At 44.9% G+C, this 13,620-nt stretch overlaps 1 protein-coding gene across 6 annotated transcripts in view; it reads left to right on the forward strand.

Annotated features, from left to right (window-relative positions):
* The window catches only part of npas2 (neuronal PAS domain protein 2), a 42,422-nt gene that overhangs the window by 2,049 nt on the left and 26,753 nt on the right, over window positions 1-13,620 (forward strand). Inside the window, exons 2-3 of one of the 6 annotated variants that reach the window (XM_053230254.1) lie at window positions 693-818; window positions 9,910-9,998. The exons of 1 other annotated variant lie outside the window; for it this stretch is intronic. The gene's annotated coding sequence lies outside the window, so the exon portion shown is untranslated. Of the gene's footprint in view, window positions 1-692; window positions 819-861; window positions 2,553-2,588; window positions 2,979-9,909; window positions 9,999-13,319 lie in introns of those variants that run through there. 4 more of the 6 variants (XM_053230256.1, XM_053230255.1, XM_026922193.3 and 1 more) reach the window with 4 other exon arrangements.

Raw genomic sequence — 13,620 nt, forward strand, 5'->3', positions numbered from 1 at the left:
ATATTTTTTCTCGAATCATTTGCTACATTCCTGTGGTCACTGTGTTATTGAGAAAGTTCCGCGTGAGCGTTTCTCACTTTGATGGAATCAATAGAATTTGATTTAGTGCTTGATGCTAAGTGTAATTTTAATTGTACGTAGTTTTGTCGTAATGATTTACCAACACGTGTGATGAAAATGTTGACATTCTTGATGTTGTCATTTGCACTGACATTGCAGCTTTACATTATCCTTATAAAACACGTAACAGCTGCGTACTAGCTAGCTAAACCGTAATCTTTAATTATTAGCTAGCCTTTTTTACATTTCCCAGATGTTCTCATGACTTTAACTGCTTGAACATTGAGCTTATCATGCTTTCGCTAATGATGCACCATGATTTCTTTTTAAATTAAAATCTATTACAGACTAAAGAAAATTCACACAGTTCTAAGAATAGTTAACTATTAACACATTTGAGCTGCTGCTCTTTCATCATCTCGTCTCGTTGTCTGTTTCTCAGTTTGTGTCTGGCTTAAACCAGATGTTTAAATACAAAAAAAAAAAAGACATCAAAGTGACCAAACACCATGTGACCTGTTTGGCCATGACTTTAAAGGAACGCAGAAAGAACAGCTGATTTCACTAAATTCACGAACTGCATGTGTGTGTGTGTGTGTGTGTGTGTGTGTGTGTGTGTGTGTGTGTGTTAGGTAAGGCCGCTGTTACGAAGCTTCTCTGAATCTGGGTTACTGGGCCATTGCAGACAGGCCAGGCAGCGTGACCAGCCATGCAGAAATGAACCTAAGCCTGCTTCTTGTGGCTAAACGTGCCTAAAGGTGCGCTGGCGCTTTAAGAGCTGTGGCTGATTCTCAGGAACAGATCTGCAACAACATGCAGGATAACTCAATTCTGGGCAGAGGCTAGTAATTAGTAATAATAATAATAATTAAAAGTGACATGTTTTTTGGGATCAAGAATGTTTATTAACCCAGGCAGTGGATTTTTTTTAAGAAGCGAAGCAGGAAGTTTATTTTATTTGAAAACGTGTCACAAAATACGATCCAGACAAATGTCTGGGACGAACTGGAAGGAAATACAGTGCACTGAAGCACTGTGTCAGAACGTCCACATCTGTCTTTATTTAATACGCTTATATTATAACGCAAGTGTTTTTGAAGTGTTTCTATAGCAACAGACTTTTACGATGGATGTTCCACGTAAACAGATAAAAAAAAACCGCGTATAACGTGTATTATTGTTGTGAAGTTTTCTATAAGGAGAAGTGTGTTTAGTTAACATTTCTGGAAGGAGTCTCCAGTGTCAGTGCTTTGTAACTTTAAGTTTTCTGAGTTTACGCTTTTTGCGTTTTTTCTGTAACATGACAAGCTGCGGTTTTTTTTTTGGGGGGGGTTTTATTTAGTCATACAGAGGGAGAGAGGAGTCAAACACACGCTTGAAGTGGCACTACATCACAATACAACTCACCTGTTGATTCATTGGTTCCTTTTAGTCATGTTGCGATTAAATGTACGTGATTAAAGTTAGAGAATCGTGCAAAAGGGATGTTGATGAATTTTCAGTGAGAGCGTAACAAGATATGTTAATCTTCTCTTCGAAAAGAAAAGCGATTCAGCTCCCAGCGTTCACCTAAAAGATTCGAATCAAAGAGTCGACTCGTGACTCGTGACTCACATCTCTTACGTAGAAATTTGTCGCAGTATCACTTCGACATGGATCATTTCTGTGGTTTGTGGGACGTCCGCAGCTGATGGACCTCGACTTCTCTCTCTGTCTGTCTCATTTCCTGTCTAACGCCGGAAGGATCCTCCGTATCTGTGTGTTTGGGTTTTGATTCTGCTGACAGAATCTTATTGCTGAGAGACAAGAGGAACAGAACTACTTTCACACTTTATCTCTCTGTGCATGTATTTTGTATTAAAGTAGAGCGTCGTAGTAAAGCAGCTAACAAACAGCTGGGAACAGCTAGCATGATTCTGCTTGTATATTTGTTGTTTTATTGATGATTAGCATTGCTAGCTTTTCGAATGGATGGTTTCATTTTAATCAGATGGTTTAAGCTTTTCCTGAATGCCTGAATCCTGGACTCTTGATGATGGACTTACACCTTTATTTTTCCTCTTCTGTTCCCTTCAGACGTTTTGTTTCCATCTCATTGGGCAGAGATCATGTCACGGCTGTCATGTGGCAGTTCTCGAAACCTGGCTGATGTTGACCTACATTTGCTCAGCAGTTTTTTTTTTTTACTTCTAGCACAAACGTGAAGCGACCTTTATCAAGCCCTTAGCGTTAGCGGTTGTCAGGGTCGTTAGATAAGAGGCTGCGGGAGAGATGAGAAAGCACACCACAAAGCTCACACTCACTAAATGATAAGAGCGTTAAGTTGTGACTAAACTCCACGTCTCGCATTATCACCTTCTCCGGGTTTCCTAGTTCCTCAAACCAGCCATGCTAACATTTTTTTAACGAATGATGACAAAAAGCAGGGTGTTATCAGGACAAGATGTTTTCCTGTTAGCGTTAGTGCTAACGCTTCGATGGACGTTACTCAGGTAAAAGAGACACTTTATGGTCCTGTACATGTCGTAATGCTTTTGATGAAACCTACTGCTGCTTTAGAAACAGCAACATTCAGTCAGTTATTAGCACGAGGTTCTAGAATTCTCCATGAAAGCCCAGAAAGGTCTAGAATTTTCCATGAGGTTCTAGAGTTCTCCATGAATGTTTAGAATTCTCAATGAAAGTGTAGAATTTTCCACAAATTGAACTCTCTCATGTCATGTGATGTGTCCTGTGATGTCAGGTGACGTTTTTTCCAACTTTCAGGTAAAAGTTTTTCCACTTTTATCCAGCGTGACCGCAGAAACGAGCACATTTATCATTTAAATCCTGTTTCTCAGATGTAGTTCTTTTCAGGACAGGAAGGCAGAATGACCACAGCAATTTGCCAACCATTACAGTTACCTGTTTATTAAGAGGTAACATGCTTTTTATCCATTGATTGTTACATTTAATATTGTGGAATGTCTGTAAAACAAGCTAGTTCCTGTTCTCACTTATGTTATAGCAGCTATAAACAGTCTTACCCTGCACTACTGTTAGTGCTACTGCTATAGAAAATTAACCAACACCTTCTGACCAATCAGAATCCAGCATTCAGCAGCACTATGGTAAAGAGTAAACACCTGTTATACCTGTTAAACCTGGAAACAACAGTTATGTAACTGCTCTTTATTTTGTGTCTGTGTTCATCATTATTCCAGGCCGCATGCTGTTAATGTGTCTCAGTGATCTCCGCTTGTTAACACAAAATACACTAAACCTCTCCTAACAGGCATTACTTTGGACACGCCCAGCATCCTCTCCTCTCCTCTCCTCTCCGCTCCACTCCTCTCCTCTCCTCTCCGCTCCACTTCGCTCCTCTCCTCTCCTCTCCTCTCCTCTCCGCTCTGCTCCTCTCCGCTCCTCTCCTCTCCTCTCCTCTCCGCTCCTCTCCTCTCCTCTCCTCTCCTCTCCGCTCCTCTCCGCTGCGCTCTTCTCCTCTCCGCTCCTCTCCTCTCCGCTCTGCTCCTCTCCGCTCCTCTCCTCTCCACTCCTCTCCTCTCCGCTCTGCTCCTCTCCGCTCCTCTCCGCTCCTCTCCTCTCCTCTCCGCTCTGCTCCTCTCCTCTCCGCTCCTCTCCTCTCCTCTCCTCTCCACTCCTCTCCTCTCCGCTCTGCTCCTCTCCGCTCCTCTCCTCTCCTCTCCGCTCTGCTCCTCTCCGCTCCTCTCCGCTCCTCTCCTCTCCTCTCCGCTCTGCTCCTCTCCGCTCCTCTCCTCTCCTCTCCTCTCCGCTCTGCTCCTCTCCGCTCCTCTCCGCTCCTCTCCTCTCCTCTCCGCTCTGCTCCTCTCCGCTCCTCTCCTCTCCTCTCCACTCCTCTCCTCTCCGCTCTGCTCCTCTCCGCTCCTCTCCTCTCCTCTCCTCTCCTCTCCTCTCCGCTCTGCTCCTCTCCGCTTCTCTCCGCTCCTCTCCTCTCCTCTCCTCTCCACTCCTCTCCTCTCCGCTCTGCTCCTCTCCGCTCCTCTCCGCTCCTCTCCTCTCCTCTCCGCTCTGCTCCTCTCCTCTCCGCTCCTCTCCTCTCCTCTCCTCTCCTCTCCTCTCCACTCCTCTCCTCTCCGCTCTGCTCCTCTCCGCTCCTCTCCTCTCCTCTCCGCTCTGCTCCTCTCCGCTCCTCTCCGCTCCTCTCCTCTCCTCTCCGCTCTGCTCCTCTCCGCTCCTCTCCTCTCCTCTCCTCTCCGCTCTGCTCCTCTCCGCTCCTCTCCGCTCCTCTCCTCTCCTCTCCGCTCTGCTCCTCTCCGCTCCTCTCCTCTCCTCTCCACTCCTCTCCTCTCCGCTCTGCTCCTCTCCGCTCCTCTCCTCTCCTCTCCTCTCCTCTCCTCTCCTCTCCGCTCTGCTCCTCTCCGCTTCTCTCCGCTCCTCTCCTCTCCTCTCCTCTCCACTCCTCTCCGCTCTGCTCCTCTCCTCTCCTCTCCTCTCCACTCCTCTCCTCTCCTCTCCTCTCCTCTCCTCTCCTCTCCGCTCCGCTCCGCTCCTCTCTTCTCCGCTCCTCTCCTCTCCACTCTGCTCCTCTCCGCTCCTCGCCTCTCCACTCTGCTCCTCTCCTCTTCTCTCCTCTCCTCTCCGCTCCTCTCCGCTCCTCTCCTCTCCACTCCTCTCCGCTCCTCTCCTCTCCTCTCCACTCCTCTCCGCTCCTCTCCTCTCCACTCCTCTCCGCTCCTCTCCGCTCCTCTCCGGTCCTCTCCGCTCCTCTCCTCTCCTCTCCTCTCCGCTCCGCTCTGCTCCTCTCCTCTCCTCTCCTCTCCTCTCCTCTCCGGTCCTCTCCTCTCCGCTCCGCTCCGCTCCGCTCCTCTCCTCTCCTCTCCGCTGCGCTCCTCTCCTCTCCTCTCCTCTCCGCTGCGCTCCTCTCCTCTCCGCTCCTCTCCTCTCCGCTCCTCTCCTCTCCTCTCTGCTCCTCTCCGCTCCTCTCCTCTCCTCTCCACTCCTCTCCTCTCCGCTCTGCTCCTCTCCGCTCCTCTCCGCTCCTCTCCTCTCCTCTCCGCTCTGCTCCTCTCCGCTCCTCTCCTCTCCTCTCCGCTCTGCTCCTCTCCGCTCCTCTCCTCTCCTCTCCTCTCCACTCCTCTCCGCTCTGCTCCTCTCCTCTCCTCTCCTCTCCTCTCCTCTCCGCTCCACTCCTCTCCTCTCCGCTCCTCTCCACTCCTCTCCTCTCCTCTCCTCTCCGCTTCGCTTCGCTTCGCTCCTCTCCTCTCCTCTCCTCTCCTCTCCTCTCCTCTCCTCTCTGCTCCTCTCCTCTCCTCTCCTCTCCGCTCCTCTCCGCTCCTCTCCTCTCCTCTCCGGTCCTCTCCTCTCCGCTCCTCTCCTCTCCTCTCCGCTCCGCTCCTCTCCTCTCCTCTCCGCTCCTCTCCGCTCCTCTCCTCTCCGCTCCTCTCCGCTTCGCTTCGCTCCTCTCCTCTCCTCTCCTCTCCTCTCTGCTCCTCTCCTCTCCTCTCCTCTCCTCTCCGCTCCTCTCCTCTCCACTCCTCTCCGCTCCTCTCCACTCCTCTCCTCTCCTCTCCTCTCCTCTCCTCTCCGCTTCGCTTCGCTCCTCTCCTCTCCTCTCCTCTCCTCTCCTCTCCTCTCTGCTCCTCTCCTCTCCTCTCCTCTCCGCTCCTCTCCGCTCCTCTCCTCTCCTCTCCGGTCCTCTCCTCTCCGCTCCTCTCCTCTCCTCTCCGCTCCTCTCCGCTCCGCTCCGCTCCTCTCCTCTCCTCTCCTCTCCGCTCCTCTCCGCTCCTCTCCTCTCCGCTCCTCTCCTCTCAAAATGCATCAAAACGTAACATATGAATTGCTGGGTTTCATGTAGGACCTGCATTTCTTTACTTTATTCTGTTAGCTAATTAGGATGCTAGCAAGCCGGCTAGTTAGCATGCTAGATGATAAGTATATTTAGCAAGCACTGACTCTGATTAAGATGTGCGAGTTGCACATGTTTTTAATTTATTTATTGCTAATAATGTATTGCTGTAATTTATTATCTGTAAAAGGAATATAGCAGGAAGGTATGAAGGGGACTTAGGTGTAAAAGCTTTCGGTTTGGTGTGTGTGTGTGTGTGTGTGTGTGTGTGTGCTGGCTGACGGTCTGAACAGGAGGTGAGATGACTCTCATGACTCCAGATGGAGTGTGTGGTATCCGTGTCACCACCGTGCGCAGTGTTCAGCCAGTGTTCTTTAGGCAGCGATACACACATCCTGTCCTCTCCCCTCACACACTCTTCTTCTTCTGCTTCTTCTCCATTTTATTCTCTCACTTTATTCTCTATCCCCGCTCTTTGTCTCTCTGGTTTGTCCTGAGGGTGGTCGAGTAATAGATGTGTGAAAAATTGAGAGAGAGAGAGAGAGAGAGAGAGAGAGGAAGGGAGATGTTGTGTTTGTCCTATCAGCAGGAGGACAGAAGTTATGAAGTTGTGTCATTTACATAAAATTAATATTCACAAGTCTCTCTCTCTGTCTCTCTCTCTCTCTGTCTGTCTGTCTCTCTCTCTCTCTCTCTCTCTCTCTCTGTCTGTCCCTCTGTCTCTCTCTCTCTCTCTCTCTCTCTGTCTGTCCCTCTGTCTCTCTCTCTCTGTCTCTCTCTCTCTCTCTCTCTGTCTGTCCCTCTGTCTCTCTCTCTCTCTGTCTCTCTCTCTCTCTCTGTCTGTCCCTCTGTCTCTCTCTCTCTGTCTCTCTCTCTCTCTCTGTCTGTCCCTCTGTCTCTCTCTCTCTCTCTGTCTCTCTCTCTCTGTCTCTGTGTCTGATAATGTGTAAAATTATTCGTTTTTTTAAACGTGTGAGAGTGCAGTTTCTCATTCATAAGTGTGCACTCTGTCAACTGTGTGATTCTGTACAGAGACATTTCACCATTTCACTCTTTTACTCCTTCACAATTTTACCATTGCACCATTTCATTATTTCACTCTTTCACAATTTCTCCACTTTGCAATGTTTCTCACTTCAATAATTCACATTTCTGCTGTTTCACTCTTTTAACATTTCACCATTTCATCGTTTCTCCTTTTACCAGTTCACTGATGTGGGCTGTAGCACGAGTAAACCTACAGTGTAATAAAGGAATCATTAATTACACTGTGTGTGTGTGTGTGTGTGTGTGTGAGAGTTTGTGTGCATGCGCAAGCGCAACGCTTGCATTCTGCTGTGTCAGTGCTGGGTTCTAAGACAGCTTCACAATGTAACCATGACAACAAGAAACCAGAACAGAGAAAGAAAGAGTACTGTGTGTGTGTGTGTGTGTGTGTGTGTGTGTGTGTGTGTGGTCAATTAGCAGTCGTGAATCAGTTCACAGTGCGTCATAATGTCACTGATACACAGCAGTGATGTCACACCCTGCTGTCACGCCCCCCTGTCTGTCCACACTGAGAGACGGAGTGTGTGTGTGTGTGTGTGTGTGTGTGACCTACTTACACAAACTGAGAGTATTAATGCAGTGTAGGTGCAGATGAGTAACAGAAATATTAACCACACACACACACACACACACAGAGTCAAGCCAACACAGCAGGTGTTCTAAGGAAACATAAAAAAAATACATTATACCTTGTGTGTGTGTGTGTGTGTGTGTAACAGCTCTGCTGTGTGTGTGTGTGTGTGTGTGTGTGTGTAACAGCTCTGCTGTGTGTGTGTGTGTGTGTGTGTGTGAAATGAAGCAACTGTGTCAGTGTTATAAAATGAAAAAAAAAAAACACATTGACTTAATTATAGTTTCTCATCTACATGAATTAGTTTGTGCCTTTTCCTTTCATTCAATAGAATAGACCTCTCTCTCTCTCTCTCTCTCTCTCTCTCACACACACACACACACAGAAGAGATGGTGGAACCTCTGTTTCATTGTGATGTAAACGAGATGACAGAAACTTCTCCCCAAGAGAAGCTCACTAGAGAAAGTAAGGCAGAAGAAGTTTTTGAGTGAGTGAATGTGTCTCATAGCTCCTTTGTGATGTCACAGAACAGGAGGTAGAACCTCAGTTCCTTTGTGATGTCATAGATGAGGAGTTAGAATCTCAGTTCCTTTGTGATGTCATAGATGAGGAGTTAGAATCTCAGTTCCTTTGTGATGTCACAGAACAGGAGGTAGAACCTCAGTTGCTTTGTGATGTCATAGATGAGGAGGAGTTAGGAGGTAGAACCTCAGTTCCTTTGTGTGTCACAGATAAAATTACAGAACGTCAGTTTCATTATGATATCATACAGGTGATGTTATACATGAGATAGTGGAACATGAGTTTCTTTGTGTTGTTATAGATGAGATGGTGGAACCTCAGTACCTTTGTAATGTTATAGATGAGATGGTGGAACCTCAGTACCTTTGTGATGTTATAGATGAGATGGTGGAACCTCAGTTCCTTTGTGATGTTATAGATGAGGTGGTCAAACCTCAGTTCTGTTGTGATATTATAGATCAAATGGTGGAACTTCAGTACCTTTGTGATGTTATGGATGAGGTGGTGGAACCTCAGTTCCTTTGTGATGTTATAGATGAGATGGTGGAACCCCAGTACCTTTGTGATGTTATAGATGAGATGGTGGAACCTCAGTACCTTTGTGATGTTATAGATGAGATGGTGGAACCCCAGTACCTTTGTGATGTTATAGATGAGATGGTGGAACCCCAGTACCTTTGTGATGTTATAGATGAGATGGTGGAACCTCAGTACCTTTGTGATGTTATAGATGGGATGGTCAAACCTCAGTTCTGTTGTGATATTATAGATCAAATGGTGGAACTTCAGTACCTTTGTGATGTTATGGATGAGGTGGTGGAACCTCAGTTACTTTGTGATGTTATAGATGAGATGGTGGAACCCCAGTACCTTTGTGATGTTATAGATGAGGTGGTGGAACCTCAGTTCTGTTGTAATGTTATAGATGAGATGGTGGAACCTCAGTTCTGTTGTAATGTTATAGATGAGATGGTGGAACCCCAGTACCTTTGTGATGTTATAGATGAGATGGTGGAACCTCAGTTCCTTTGTGATGTTATAGATGAGATGGTGGAACTTCAGTTCCTCTGTGATGTTATGAATGAGGTGGTGGAACTTCAGTTCCTCTGTGATGTTATGAATGAGGTGGTGGAACTTCAGTTCCTCTGTGATGTTATGAATGAGGTGGTGGAACTTCAGTTCCTCTGTGATGTTATGAATGAGGTGGTGGAACCTCAGGATGATGTCCATGCTAAAAAAAAAAAAAAAAACAGTACCTTTAAAACATAATCAGAGTTTTTTACATTTCCATTGTCTGAGAACTTACTTCTTCTGGCTCAATTCATGTTTCATGTTGAACACATCAGGCTAAAGTTGGGTCAGAATGAAAAAAAAAAAAGTCCAAACGTAGGAAAATAACAACCTTCTGAAAAACATGACCTCGCCGCTCACCTCTGTGTTGTGAGTAGTGAAACACGATCTGCGCTTTGCTTCCTCGTCTAATCTAATCAAGAGGCAATTCAAAGGCAGATTGTGTTCCTCGTAAATGAGGTGATAAACTGAAAGGCAGTGGAGTGTTTTATTTTTCTCGTGTGAGGGAGATTCCTTCCTTCCCTGCTTGCTTGCTTGTGTATCCTCTGGCTGTGAGTGCTCTGTTCTAAAACTGAAGAAAATTCAACATTAACACAGTGATAATACAGACAGATTTTTTGAGATTAGCATGCTTGCTGTAGCCGAGAGCCGGACTGGACTTTGTTGGACTGTGTTTGTTTTCCCCTCGGCATCTGGAGGAAGCAGCGAGCTGTAATTGGTTATTAATTAACAGCCGAAATGTGACGAGAAGTCAGAGGAGTGCGAGTAAACAAAACCATAAGCGTACTAGCGAGACTAAGCTAATGAATTCCATCTCACTTTCCTACGCAGATCTCGAGCGAGGAAAGAAGTCTTGCTTGGACGCTACACTCTCACGGATTTCCTCCAGGACGACTTGAATAAATCGACAGCCAGAGCTTGTGAGTATCATTTCGATCTGTCTACAGAAGTTTTGCATCACAGCATCAGATGATGGCATGACGTCTCTACCAGCTAAGATGTTAAGTTAGCATGAGTTTGTTAGCAGTCACTGGTTTTATTTTAGCGTGTTGTTCTCAGAATGCTGAAGTTTCCGAATGCTAATCATCAGGGTGGAATAATACAGAGTAAATGTACAGCAGAAGTAGAAGTAGAAGTATGAGTGAAAGTGAAAGAGTTTCTACATTTAAAGAGTAAAAGTACATTTTCGGGAGGATTTTTTCCCACATTTTCTTTCTAATTTAGTCTTTGCCAGTTCCCGCCCACCTGTTAGCTTTTCCCTATCGTACAACAGCTACCAGTCGAGGAGGTTTAAGACTAACACATGCTTCCTACGAGACATGTGAAACCAGCCAAGCGCATCTCATGCACAGCGTAACACACTCAGAGAAAAACGCTATCTACCCTCTTCTACATACACGAGCTCAAACATGCACATGATTGGCTAGTGTCTCTTTGATTGACAGGGGAGAGCGAGTATGCCCCTCCCACCCACAGAGCACAGCCAATTTTGCTCCCTTCGATAAGACGAATGCTTTTCTGTTGCTCCACTTGGGAGCTCAAGCGTAAATAAATATTTTTAACTGATCACACAAGCATTTGTTTTCATTTGTTTGCTGACAAATTTGGCTTGCTGGTTAGCTAACGTTTAAACTAGCTAGCATATTTACCAGGGGAATAATACGATTTTTAACGAGTGCTTTGAAGGGCTGAAATAAAAATGTAAGGAGTTAAAAAGTATGTTTTTTTTCTCTTTTAAATGTATTTGGGAAAGTATTCATTTCTGATAATAATTCAGTAAAAGTACAGTAATGGTGTACAGACACTCAAGTATTTTTCCACCTCTGCTTAACACCCCCCCCCCACACACACACACACGCCCCTACACTCACACACACATCTTCTTCCTGTGTGATTCTTTCATGTGGGGGATGAGGACAGTGATTGATTATGATTGGCAGGAAATGTTTTTGTTTATGATCGGCAGGAAATGTTTTGTTATCTGTTTAAAGGTTATATTTAATATTACTTCCTGTTCTCACTTACGTTCTGGCTTTAGCTCTGAGTGTTACAAAGCGCTGACACTGGAGACTCCTTCCATAAACATCTCCTTTACCACATCAGGGATTATACGAATGTCTATATTACAGCTGTATCACTGTGTTATCATTAGCTAGCCAGCTGTCTCATTTTTTGTAATCCATGTGCAGCTCTTTTTTTCCCACATAAATCTACTTAAAATGAAGAAAAAATTCATTTCAGTTTGTCTTTGAGAAAAATCTCCATTCAGTCTGTATCTTAGAGCAGCTTCCAGAATTGTAACTCAGTCATGCTCTGGCACAGGAAGTGAATAATCACCTGTTGCTTTTCCTAAGTAGTGCAAATGTAAGGTGTCACACACACACACACACCATTCAGAAATGATTTACACTTGTCCATGACTCACAGATCAGCCTGAATGAAGGCAAATGCCATTTTATTTATGATCTTTTTTTAAAAGTCTCTGTCTCTTCACATCTATAAAAAGATTCCAGGTTTAGCGTTTTGATCATCTGCTGGTGTGTGTTTCAGATTAGGGAAGAAAATAACGTAGCGGGACGAAAAACACACGTTATTAGACAACTTTACTGACGTCACATGGTGTGAGGTTTCAGATTTTCAGCTGGAGAAACTGCTAGAATGTAGAAAGACTTTTAAAGAGCAGCTCAGTTCATCACAGCAATGCAGAGACACAACTTGTTCTGATTGTTGTAAATAAATATGCTCCTGTTGTTGTGTATTTTAACACTAAACAGCGTTTTTGTGATGTGAGAGCAAAAATCTGAGCTGAGTGCGGCTGAGTGTGCAACCTAGTGAACACACTTCTCCCACAGTCTCTCTCTCTCTCTCTGCTGTTCTACTGACCCACATTCATCGGTGTGCAGTGTGCAGTGTGTGTGTGTGTGTGTGTGTGTGTGTGTGTGCGCGCGAGTTCGCGCGCACAGCGGCACAGTCAGCCAGCTCTCATGTGAAGCGAACACAAGTGTCAGAGTCAGAGATTCAGTGCATGAGACAGAAAAAGGAAGGAAGAGCGAGAGAAAGGAATAAAGAACAAGAGAAAGAGGAAGGAAGGAAACAGTGAGGAAGTGAACGCAGAAGGAAGTACACACGTCCCGATCCCATCATCAGAGTTCAGAGAATCAGCTGATCCGGAGTCGTGATCCGATGTTCTTCTCTTAACCATAGCGAAATTCTGCGAACTCCTGAGTGTGTGAAACATCGCAGACGTCACGTCTCCTCTGGTCACGTGCACGAGTCGTGGCGTGCAGGTCGACGTCACACGTGTCATTCACGGAATAAAATCTGTCACCGGATCAGATCTGAAAATAAAATCCGATCTACCACCGATCCGGCGTTTCTGGTCCGTATTAAAATCTGTTCTTCTGTACTTAAAAACAATAAGAGAAAGAAGAAGGAAGGAAAAGAAAGAAAGAAAGAAAGAGGCAAAAAAAGTAAAATAAAAAAGGAAATAAAGGAAAATAACAAAAGAAGACAGAAAGAAAAGTAGAAAAGGGAATGAAGAAAAAACGGAAAAAAGGAGAAAATCAGAGAAAGGAAGGAGGAAGGAAAAGAGAAAGAGGAAGGGAAAAATAAAAAGAGAATGAGAATGGAAAGAAGGAGTGAAAAAGGAAGGATGGTAAGAAAAGAAGCAAAGTGAGGAAACAAATAGAAAAAGACGGTAAGGAAGATAGAAAGTAATGAAAGAGAAAGGGTTAGGAGGAAAAGATGGAAAAGAATAAAGCAGAGGAAAGAAAGAAAGAAATGGAAAAAAGAAAAAAGGATGGAAAGAAAAGTAGAAAGAGGAAGGAATGATGATAGAAAGAAGGAATGAAATAAATAAGAAATAGGAGAAAGAAGAATGGCAAGATAGGGATGGAAGAAAAAAGATGAGAAGAGAAGAAATAAGGGACAAGGGAAGGAAAGATGTAAGCAAGATATGGTGAAGGGAAAAGAAAGTAAGGAAAAGGGAATAACGAGGAGAGAAGAAAATAAATGGAGAAAAAGAAAGGAAGAAGGAGGAAGGAAGAAAAAACGAAAGAGAAAAAAAAGGAGTAGGAGAGAGAGAGAATTGAAACAAATGCTTAACAAAAGTGAAAGGTAGTGTAAGAAAAGAACGGTGAAGAAAGAAAGGAAAAAAGAAGGAAGATAGAAAGTAAGGAAAGAGTAACAAAGAAAAAAAGGAGAAAATGAAAACAAAAAAGGCGAAAATTTAAGAGGAAGGTAGAGAACAAAAAGAGAAAAAGTAATTAATGGGTGAATGATGGATACAGAGAAAGGAAGGAAAGAAAGGAGAAGAAGAAAGTGGAAAAAGGGAAGATAACATGGAAAAAGGGAAAGAGGAAGGAATGAAAGAAAGGAGGGACAGTGGAAAAGAGGACAGGTTGTGAGGTAAAGTGTGTTTGCTGACCTGAATAAACTCCACACACACACACACACACACACACACACTCACACACACACTCCGCTCACTGCCTCAGTGTCCATGTGCCAGGATCACGACGCATGATGCAGCGTTCGCCATGG

This window comes from Pangasianodon hypophthalmus, chromosome 27 (genome assembly GCF_027358585.1).
Source record: "Pangasianodon hypophthalmus isolate fPanHyp1 chromosome 27, fPanHyp1.pri, whole genome shotgun sequence".
Taxonomy (NCBI): Eukaryota; Metazoa; Chordata; class Actinopteri; order Siluriformes; family Pangasiidae; genus Pangasianodon; species Pangasianodon hypophthalmus.